The sequence below is a fragment of the Otolemur garnettii genome, unplaced genomic scaffold (assembly GCF_000181295.1).
Source record: "Otolemur garnettii isolate 467f Iridium unplaced genomic scaffold, OtoGar3 scaffold00145, whole genome shotgun sequence".
Classification (NCBI taxonomy): domain Eukaryota; kingdom Metazoa; phylum Chordata; class Mammalia; order Primates; family Galagidae; genus Otolemur; species Otolemur garnettii.
Genome location: NW_003852540.1, coordinates 1295424 through 1306221, shown reverse-complemented (window position 1 = coordinate 1306221; position 10798 = coordinate 1295424). Strand labels below are relative to the sequence as shown.

General features: G+C 51.8%; 1 pseudogene; it reads right to left on the bottom strand.

Annotated features, from left to right (window-relative positions):
• Positions 1-1352: 1352 nt before the first annotated feature.
• LOC100962511 lies at positions 1353-8296 on the bottom strand (annotated as a pseudogene).
• Positions 8297-10798: the final 2502 nt, after the last annotated feature.

The following is a 10798-nucleotide window of genomic DNA, read 5'->3' as shown; positions in this document are numbered from 1 at the left end:
ACAACGATACTGCACAGTTTCATTGAGATGATCGTGTTATCGATAAGGCTACTAGACAGCCTGAGCAAAAAAGCAAGGCTTCGTCTCTGCAAAATAAGCAAAAACTCAGCCAGGCATTGGCGGAGCTACAACAAGACTGAGGTGGGAAGATCCCCGAGCAAAAATTCTATCTGTACAACTTTCACCACACTTGCTTAAGAGAAAATTTCTTACCCTGTACTTCCAAAAGAATAACCTTAAAAGCTATGCACTAAAGATGCCATGTTCCCATTCACCTAGAACACTTGCCCTTGACTATCATGTGGCGAATTCTGGAGTTTGAGGCGTTGTATTTAGGGCTCCAATTCAACAGCTAGAGTGAGCTATGAATAAGAGACACTGCACTCCAGCCTGTGCGACCGAGCAAGACTGTCTTTAAAATGATGAATAAATAAGGTTACTAGAATGCTACCAAAGATACTCTCTGGCCCAGTGGGTGATGCAAAGGGTTCTAGCAGATAAGCAATTAAACCTAGAGTCTTGTAAAGGCAAAGAGCCACCTAACTTCCAGTAACCGAGGAAGATAGTTACATAAAAAGAGAAAGACCAGGCACAGTGGGTGGCTCACGCCTGTAATCCCAGCAGTCTGGGAGGCTGAGGCTGACTGACTGCTGGAGCTCAGCAGTTCAAGACCAGTCTTTTTTTTTGTTGTTGTTGTTGAGACAGAGTTTCACTATGTCACTCTTGGGAGAGTGCCAGGGCATCACAGCTCACAGCAACCTCAAACTCTTAGGCTTCAGCGATTCTCTTGTCTTAGCCTCCCAAGTAACTGGGACTATAGGCACCCGCCACATTTTTTTGTTGCAGCTGCCGTTGTTGTTTTAATTAGCTTGGGCCAGTTTTGAACCCATCAGCCTGGGTGTATGTAGCCAGCACCCTACCCACTGAGCTATGGGTGCTGCTGAGAACTTGGCCTGTTTTTTAAAAAATCAAAATTTAAAATATATAATGAAATAAATGATGTAGCCATTGTGGTTTTCACTGGCCCGGGCTGGTTTCGAACACCAGCAGCACCTGAACACGATATCCTTGACTGACCTCCATTCTCCTCCTCCTCCCAGCAGCACCCACATTCTGAAATATTAGTGGCGATGCTTAGAGCTGTAGATATTCAGATTTGCCAATATGTTTAACCAGTTTGTGCATTATTGCTTCTTGCAACCCACTGCAAGTTTATTTTATTTTTTATTTTTGGACAGGAAGTAGGATTTATTGGCAGGCATGAATGAGGGGGCAGCACAGTGGAAGCCCTCGTGAGTGCAGAGCCCCCCACTTGTCCAGGGGGCCTAGACTGTGGACGGATGTATCCGACCTCACGACCAGATGGGCTGCTTCTCAGCCACCATGTCTTCAAATTCATCTGTGTGATATGTGGTAAAGGCCCACTTCTTTGAGATGTGAATCTTCTGGTGGCCAGGGAGCTTGAACTTGGCCCTGTGTAGGGCCTCAATCACATGCTCCTGGTTCTGCAGTTTGATGCAGGTGGACAGGATGACTTGGCCAAGGTGCACCCCGGCCACAGCGCCCTGGGGCCTTCCGAAGGCAGCATGCACACCTATCTGGAGCCTGTCTGCCCCAGCCCAGGATAGGGTCTGGGTGCAGGTGATGTGGGAAGGGTGGTGCTGCACTCAGATAGGAAAGCCATCTTCTCCACAACTCTTTCTTTACCATGTGCTTGTTGGCACGAATAAGAGCAGCTTGCAGGGCTTCAGAGGAGAAGCTGGTCATGTTCACCTGAAACCATGTAGCCACAGAGCGGGAACTCACCCACTGTCGCCTCTACCTCAGGTCAAAGATGGGAACCTTGGCATCAGGGACACCTCATAAGAAACGAGATTTAGGGTACGGCTTGTTCTTACAATACTGGAACACTGGGTGGGGTGGTGGCCCGTGGTGATAGCAGAATCTTCAGTGGTGTGCGGAAGATTTATGATTTTCCATGGCCACTCCCTCTCCAGTCTCGGTAACCACTATTCTAGGCTTTGCCTATTCTGGACATTTCATATAAATAGAATCATATACAAGTGATTTGGGTGTCTAAAATGTATTGAATTTGCCGTTCCTCTTGCAGGATAGCCTAGCTGTGTACAATACTCTAGGTTCAAGGGTATTTTCCTTTATCACTCTGAAAATAGTATTTCATTTTTTCTGGTTTCCATTGTTGCTGATGCTGATGAAAATTCTGATGGGAGATTCTTATTTCTTCCTTTAGATAATCTGGTTTTTCTCTGGTTCTAGGCTTTTGAAAACATCTTTGGTGTTCTTAAGTTTTACTAATGGATTTGTGTGGGGTCTTTTGAGACAGATGTCACACTGTTGCCCAGGCTGGAGTGCAGTGGTGTCATCATAGCTCATTGCAACCTCCAACTCCTGGGCTCCAGGGATCCTCCTGCCTCAGCCTCCTGAGCAGCTAGGGCTACAGGCATCTCCATGCCTGGCTAATTTTTCTATTTTTTTGTAGAGACAGGATTTCTTTTTGCTCAAACTGGTCTCAAATTCCTGTCTCAAGCTATCCTCCCGCCTCAGCCTCCCAGAGTGATAGATTACAGGCATGAGCCATCGTGCCTAGCCTGATTTGTTCATCATGCTTAGCACGTAATAAATTTTTTTTTGTCAGTCGAAGGATTTATGGATCTTTTCATTTCTAAAAAGTCCTCAGCCATTCTTTCCATCTATTCTAGACAGATCTATTTCTATTCCCTGGTGTCTAATTTTTTTTTTCCATTTTTCATCTCTTGGACTTTGAGAGCTGAGTTCTTGAAGATTTTCTAAACTTAATCTTCAAGTGTATTATGTTTCCTTCCAGCTATATTTAGTCAGATACGCAGCCTACCATTTGAGGGTTTATTTTATTTATTTATTTTTTGAGACAAAGTCTCAAGCTGTCACCCTGGGTAGAGTGCTGTGGTGTCACAGCTCACAGCAACCTCCAACTCCTGGGCTTAAGCGATTCTCTTGCCTCAGCCTCCCAAGTAGCTGGAACTAGAGGAGCCCGCCACGGCGCCCAGCTATTTTTTGGTTACGGTTGTCATTGTTGTTTGGCAGTTCCGGGCTGGATTCAAACCTGCCAACTCTGGTGTACATGGCTAGTACCTTAGCCACTTGAGCTACAGGCACTGAGCCTGAGGTTTTATTTTTTTAACAGAACTTTAATAAATCCTCAGTTTTCTTTCTTTCTTTCTTTCTTTTTTTTTTTTTTTTGAGACAGAGCCTCAAGCTGTCACCCTGGGTAGAGCTGTGGCATCATAGCTCACAGCACACAGCAACCTCCAACTCCTGGGCTCAAGCGATTCTCCTACCTCTGCCTTCCAAGTAGCTGGGACTATAGGCGCCTGCCACATGCCCGGTTATTTTTTGGTTGCAGCCGTAGTTGTTGTTTGGCGGGCCCGGGCTGGATTCGAACCTGCCACCTCAGGTGTATGTGGCTGGTGCCTTAGCCACCTGAGCCACAGGCGCCGAGCCAATCCTCAGTTTTCTAATGGAATTTTTGTCATATGTCTTATTCCTATTTCATGGCTCCCTCATTTTGTTTCATGTTTCTCCTTTTTCATCCTTTGAAGACTTCAAAGATACTATCTATAAAGTGTTTTTTACATGGCTCTAAAACTTTATATTCTCAGCTATCAGTTCTTCTGTTAGTTGAGTTTATTTGCTTTCATGGTCTTGGTCGTCCTCAGTGCTCTGTGATTCCTGGTTTTGAGGTTATCTAGAGATTCTGTAAAAACCAAGGCCATCTGTTAGTGGCCTCGGCTTGGTTTGTATTGTGCTGGGCTCCAGACTTGGGTTTTCTCAGTAGTGTTCGTGGTGGGTCTCCACCTCATGTGAGTAATTCATTTCTAGGACAGTCCTTGTGAGTTTGGTGGCTCTGCTGAGGGGCTGACCACAGGCGAGGGGCTGACCACAGGCATGTGGCTTGGTCTTTGCTATGACCTTGAAGGGTAGATGTAGCTGTTTTGGTTTATGTTAACTGGCAGTGCATGTCCCAATGCCAGCCACGCTCAGATCCCAGTCCTGCTTCACATCTACACTGTGACCCACGCTCTGAACGTCCAGTTCTGTTCTCCTCTCAGCCCCCAGAGGTTGCCAACATGAGTGCCTTTTCTTTCCTGCAGACTCCGTCTCCTTCCCTTGAAGAAGGCTCCATATCTTGACTACAAACACATCCTTCTTTTCTTACTAATCACATTTGTGTGATTATTAATGTTTTAAAAATCTCATGTCTATGTTTGAAGCAGAAGGAAATGATTGGTTGCAACCACCTTAACCAGAAGCAGTGTGGCTTCATCTTTTTTTTTTTTTTTTTTTTTTGAGACGGAGCCTCAAGCCATCCCCCTGGGTAGAGTGCCATGGCATTACAGCTCACAACAACCTCCAACTCCTGGGCTCAAGCGAGTCTCCTGCCTCAGCCTCCCAAGTAGCTGGGACCACAGACACCCGCCACAACGCCTGGCCATTTTTTGGTTGCAGCCATCATTGTTGTTTGGCGGGTCCGGGCTGGGGATTCGAACCCGCCACCTTAGGTGTATGTGGCTGGCGCCTTAGCTGCTTGAGCCACAGGCGCCGAGCCCTTTTTTTTTTCTTGAGACAGAGTCTCACTTTGTCACCCTGGGTAGAATGCCAAGGTGTCATAGCTCACGGCGACCTCAAACTCTTGGGCTTGAGCAATCCTTTTGCCTCAGCCTCCCAAATAGCTGGACTACAGGCGCTTGCCACAACACCTGGCTATTTTTTGGTTGCAGTTGTCTTTGTTGTTTTAGCTGTCCCGGGGTTGGGTTTGAACCTGCCAGCCTCAGTGTATGTGGCTGGTGCCCTACCTACTGAGCTACGTGGAGTCAGGTGCTCTTAAGTCCACCTCTATGCTTTGTGTGTGTGCATGCACCCTCATGTGCTAGCTTGCACATGGGCCCAAGGGGCATGAAGCCCATGCTACTTCTGACTGTGGAATGCCTTTTCAAATTGGGAGTGGAATTAGGAAGTACAAAGGAGTGGCAGACTCAGGGACCTGGTCCAGGGACACCTGCCTCCTGCCCCAGACCAGCTCTGCCCCCTTTCTCCCTGTCTGCTCTTAAAGGTTGCAGCTTAGTCACAAAGCCTGAGGGTGCCAAAGAGGCCTGGCAGCAGCGGGGCTAATGAGTTCTGTTCTCTCCCATCCTCTCCCATCCCCATCCCACCATCAGGAAAATTCTGTTCCTTGCAGATTGTAGAGACGGGGGTGGAGAGGAGGGAGGAATGAAGATGACTCTCTCCTTAGAAGCAAGGACTAACAAGCCACTCCACTGTTACTTTTCATGTCTGGAAAGACACAGAACGATGGAGGGAGAGACAAAGGACCTAGGAGGACAAAGAATACAGAGAGATACAGAAATGTGGATAGCCAAGACTGAAAGGAGCAGAGACAGAAATGTACACAGGGAGGCAGAGAGGTACCTGGAGGGCATCTGACAGTGGGGTAGCTAGGAGTCAATTCCCTGAGGCCCTGGGGGTGGGGTGGGCTTGGGGTCCTGCCTCCCCCCACTAGTGTGGCCCTTTATCAGGGTGGGGCTAGGGCTGGGATGGAGTGGGTGTGTGTATGTGTCTAGTCCCTCTCTGAGCTGCTGGCTGGGTGTCCCTGGAGCTGGGGACAGGTGCCTGGTCTCTTGGTGCCCTCCCCCTGCACAGGGCTAGCCCCTCCTCCCCTCATGCCAGTGTCAGGTTCCGGGCTGTTCCCTGGGGGAACTTTGATCTGGAAAGAATGAGAATGACCGATCTGGCTGTTGCCCAGGGCCGAGTCGCGTCTCTGAGCCCTGGCCTGGGTTGCCCTGCCACCTTCCCACCCACTGGGACACTGAGCAGTTACCTTGGGCACCCCGGCTCCGGAGACCTGGGGGGAGGGGGTGCTGTCTTTTCTGCTTTCCTTTCTTCCCTTGTTCTCTTGGTCATCCATTGTTCATTCATTAGCTCACTAATTCACTCACTCAATTAGCATTAGCTGGTGGGGATGGGGCTTTGTGATGGGGACAGAGAGGACCCTCTATGTGCTGGGAATGGGCAGACACACACCAAGCAAAGAACACTACTCCAGAGAAACATAGCTCTGCTTTGGAGGGGGAGGCAGGGAAGGAGAGGAAGGGTGTGTTCCAGCGGGCATGGAGAATGGACAGGCTTCACAGAGGAGATGACAGTTAAGCTGGATTCTGAAGATCTGAAAAATGACCAGAAATGTGGCTCAGCACTTGTGGCTCAAGCGGCTAAGGCGCCAGCCACATACACCTAAGGTGGTGGGTTCGAATCCCCAGCCTGGGCCCGCCAAACAACAATGATGGCTGCAACCAAAAAATGGCTGAGCATTGTGGCAGGTGCCTATAGTCCCAGCTACTTGGGAGGCTGAGGCAGGAGACTCGCTTGAGCCCAGGAGTTGGAGGTTGCTGTGAGCGTGATGCCATGGCATTCTACCCAGGGGGATAGCTTGAGGCTCTGTCTCAAAAAAAAAAAAAAAAATGACCAGAAATGTGCCAATTTGGCAAGTGAAAGAGATGCTTGGTGGGGGGGACCAATGCAAGGGGAGATCGAGCGGCAGGTGGGGTCTGGTGAGGAAGGGCCTTGAATGGCCCTGAAAGCATTTCCTGTGGGCAAGGGGGTCCTAGCGGGGACAGCTTTGTCAAAGCAAGATACCTTTGGGGTCTTGTGGGGAAGGCACCAGCCTAGTGGCAGGCACCTTCAGGCTTTCCCAAAGAGGTGGCCACTACCCCCTGAGGCCTCCCTTGCAAGTCCCCGGCCCCAGTTAGTCTCCAGAGTTGCTCCAAGGAAGCCCAGCTTGTCTATGGGCTGCAAATGGCTGCAATGAGCCCCTGACCCAGGCCTCAGCCCAGCCCCCACAGCCTTGGCCTGGCCTCCCCACCCCCACTGCCACTCTGACTGACGCAGCCTTTTGCTGAGCTGAAAGCGGACACTGCCCATCCTGTGGGGCCCCTGGGGAAGGCCCAGAGAGCCATAGCCCTGAAGCTCTGGCTCCTCTTGTCCTGGAGGCCGCTGAGCCAGGCCCTATAAATAACCCCTCCCCCTGGCCCTTTCTTTGGGAAGGGGGAGGGGAGGCAGGCCCAGGCTAGGCAGGAGGGTCCAGGCCTTTGGTGGGATGTGTGGAGAGGGCAGGGGAGAAGGGAAAAGGAACGCAGTGTATGAGCCCAATTCTGGGCCCCAGCAACGACTGCTTGGTTTCAGGGTTCTCTAGGCTGGGGCAGCCAGGTTCGGCAGGGCAGGGGGTGTGCATTCAGGACTGTTGTTAGATGAGGAAAGGCCGATCCTCCTTCCTCCCATCTTTGGGTGGTTTCCAGAGGTGCAAGAATCCGGATATGAGCTGTGAGGGCCCCCAGGCTCGGCCTGGCCTGCCCCAGAACCCCTTTCCCCCATCCCTTGGGGTCCAAGACAGATGTGGCAGGGTGCTTGCCACCTCTGCTTACTCCCCCTGGATCTCAGTCTTCCCTCCCAGTGGGCAGTTCTCAGTGCAGACACCTCCCCAGGCCATAGGGGATGGGACCCAGGGGGAGGATCCCATAAGTAGAAAATGTGAGCCCAGCAGCTGTCTCCAGCCCACACCCTCTGCAGCCGCCACCTCTATGGGAGAACTGGCGGGCTCCTCCATGCAAGAGTAGGAGTTTGTCTCTGGGTTGAGGTTGGTCTGGGAGGGCTGGAAGTTCCACTGTCTCTTATGACCTCCCCATATTAAGGCTACCCTTGAAAATTATATGCAAGAGTCTCTGCAAAGCAGACCTCACTGCAGCAAGGGTCTGTACCTTCTGGAGACCTACTTCTACATCTGATTAGAGTCAGCCAGAAGTGGAGCATGTGATATGCTGGGTGTGCATTTGCATTCAGGATACCTTGTATATGTTCAAACTCATTTTCACACTCACATGGTGATTTAACCTGTGTACAACAGCACATGTACAAGCAAGGGGGCAGCACTTACAGCATAGGACATACCCTGATGTCTACCTTGACACACGTGCTGCAGCCATGTATACATATGTGTACATATAAACACATGTTCCCCACCTACAATCAAATGCATTAAAAACTCCTATAAGCATGGGTCCTTCTAAGTGTGCACATACCCACCCCCCATTTGTGCAGGCAAGGAATACGGGCTCCTTAGCCACACCCCTTTCTCTACACAGACACAGCCGCATATGCAGGAACACACGTGATGTTTGCACAGACACATCTTAAGATACACGGGGAAAAGGTGAACATTAAAAATGTACTCACATGGGTCAGGCATGGTGACTCACACCTATAATCCCTGTACTTTGGGAGGTTGAGGTGGGAGGATGGCTTGAGGCCAGAGTTCAAGACCAGCCTAGTTTTGTGAGAGTGAGTCTTTACCAAAAAAAAAAAAAAAGTATACATTTGTCTGGCAGGGTGTCTACTGAGGAGGAGGGGTGGAGTTTAGAGGAAGTTTGGTAGAGGGGAGTTGGAGTCCCTCAGGGGGAGAGTGTCTTCCCAACCAACCTCCTAGGGCCTGAGGGTCCCATGATGGGCCCTGGAGCCCTGCTTCAGGCAGGCAGAGCTGGGGGAAAGGGCAGAGACCCATGTGGCCCTCTCTTGGCACTGGCCTGGGTCCCCACTAGAGATGAGACTTGGGGGCTCCAAGATTGCCCATCAGGGCGCCTCTGTTCCTGCACAGCCTGCACCACATCTTCCACCTCCTCCCTTATCCTCTTCTTGGCTCCTGAACCCAGCAACCCGGCAGGAAGAGATAAATGTAAGCCCTGTGTCTCCTCCCCTAAGCATCCCACAACATGGCAACGGTTTCCAGGGGCAGAGGCTGGGTCTCAGTATTTAGGAGGAGCGGGGGATGGTATGTTTGCTGGGGTGGTGGGGTCAGTCCTGGAGTGAACTTCTCCTTGGAGGCCTCATTAGCTCACTCCCTTTGGGTGCCTGCAGCTGCAGACAGAGAGGAGTGGGGTCTGCAGGCAGCCCGCACCTCCTAATCGCCAGGCCAATTAGCTGCCCCAAACATGGGGGCCTCTCTGGGGGCTTGGCAGGGCCAATCATGGCTCAATCCTCCAACCTGCATCCTTCCTGGCAGAGGGGCTTGGAGGGATCCCCAGTGAGATGGACAGCTGCCTTTGATCCTGTGCAAAAGCTGATGTGACTTGGAAACAGGCCTGGAGACCCAGCTTGCAATTCCTCTTATGCACTTTCTCTGTGATGCAACTTAGTGAACGGGACCCCATACCCCTAGCCAAAATTTGGGGGCCACCTTTGCCTCTCCCTCACCCCCAATGTCCATCCATCTGCAGGCCCATCTGTCTCTCTGACTCCTCAATGAGTTGCCTCTTCCCAGACATCCAATCACCCAATGTTTATTGGCATTTACTAAAGCTCGCTGCTGCACCAGGTGTGCGGATGGACGGACAGCTGAGATAGCTCTGCTCTCCGTGGACGGGGGCCAGGCCGTGCACACAAGTGTGCACACTAGTACCATGCAGTGGGCCTGGGGTGTGGAGCAGTGGTCCTAGGCAGGTGTGCAGGATTGAACCACCGCACTCTGTATGTCCTTTCCCTACTCTGTAAGCCCCTGTAAGTCTGGGGAGGGTGGGCCTTTCAGGGGTAGGTATAGGGAAAGGGGCTCAGGAGAGAGGCTGGGCTGCAGGAGGAAAAGGAGGAGTCCTCAGCATGGAGGAGGCAAACACCACATAGGCATGGGGGGGGCAAATGATACCACCAAAGGAGGGTGTGCAGGGGAGAGGGGGAGGACCTGGCACAGAGCCACAGGACTCTGAGCAAGAGAACAGCCACCTAGGAAGGTCACTGGGGAGGAAAAGGCAAAAAGGAGAGCCGGGTGAGGGAGAGGGAAAGGGAGTGGTCTTCCTGGCTTCTGCCAGAGGACCCTGGGGGACACTAGAGACCTCTGAGGAGCAATTCCAGGGCAGGGGAGCCTCCAGCCCATCTGGGGAGCAAGGAGGAACTCCTAGGAATGGGTTGAATCTGACTAGCACACAGGGAAAGGAAGTACTCTATTCTGGAGGCAGGACCTGGTTCCATGCCGTCTCTGCATGCCTTCCTGTGTGGTCTTGGGCAAGTGCCTGCTCCTGTCAGGTCCTCAGTTTCCCCATCTCAGACCCATAACTCTAAGCTCCCTAACTTTGTGGCTTTGGCCTGGCAAGGATTTGGTTTTGTGAGTGACTGGCAGGGAGCCCAGGGAAGGCTTGTCCCACATCCTGCTTGAAGCCTCGAACCAGAGTAAGGCATGCACCCAGCAGGGTCAGAGCCAGGTGAGGGGGAGCTGGAAGGGCAGGCACTAGAGCCCCCAGGACTCTGTGGGAGGTTGGCCTCCACTTGCTGGTGACATCAGGGCTGGTGAATGTGGAGTGAGTTCAGCCAGGTCATCAGCCCTCACCTCCCTCACAGCCTGGTACAGGGCAGAGCCCAGTGGAGGAGGGAGGAGGGGGGAGGGGCTGAGAGGAGCCTCTGGGCCTGGGAGCAGGGCTGCAGCCTCCCCCACCTGTCATGGAGTCAGCTCATAGAGTGGTGCTGGTCCTTAGTCCCGCTGCCTTCCTGCTCCAGAATCACTCTCTCCCTCCCTCCCTCACTCCTTTTCTCCCTCCATCTCTCTCTGACTCTCCTTCCCTCCCAGGATCATCTTCAGCTACTGACTCAGTGGTCTGAATAGAGGGAAAGGAGCCAAGGGGGAGGGTTTGAATCTTGTACCATCTGCCTCCCCAGAACTTACAGTGAGCCCCATCTCTGCCCTTGACAAAGTTCCCACTTCAGCACC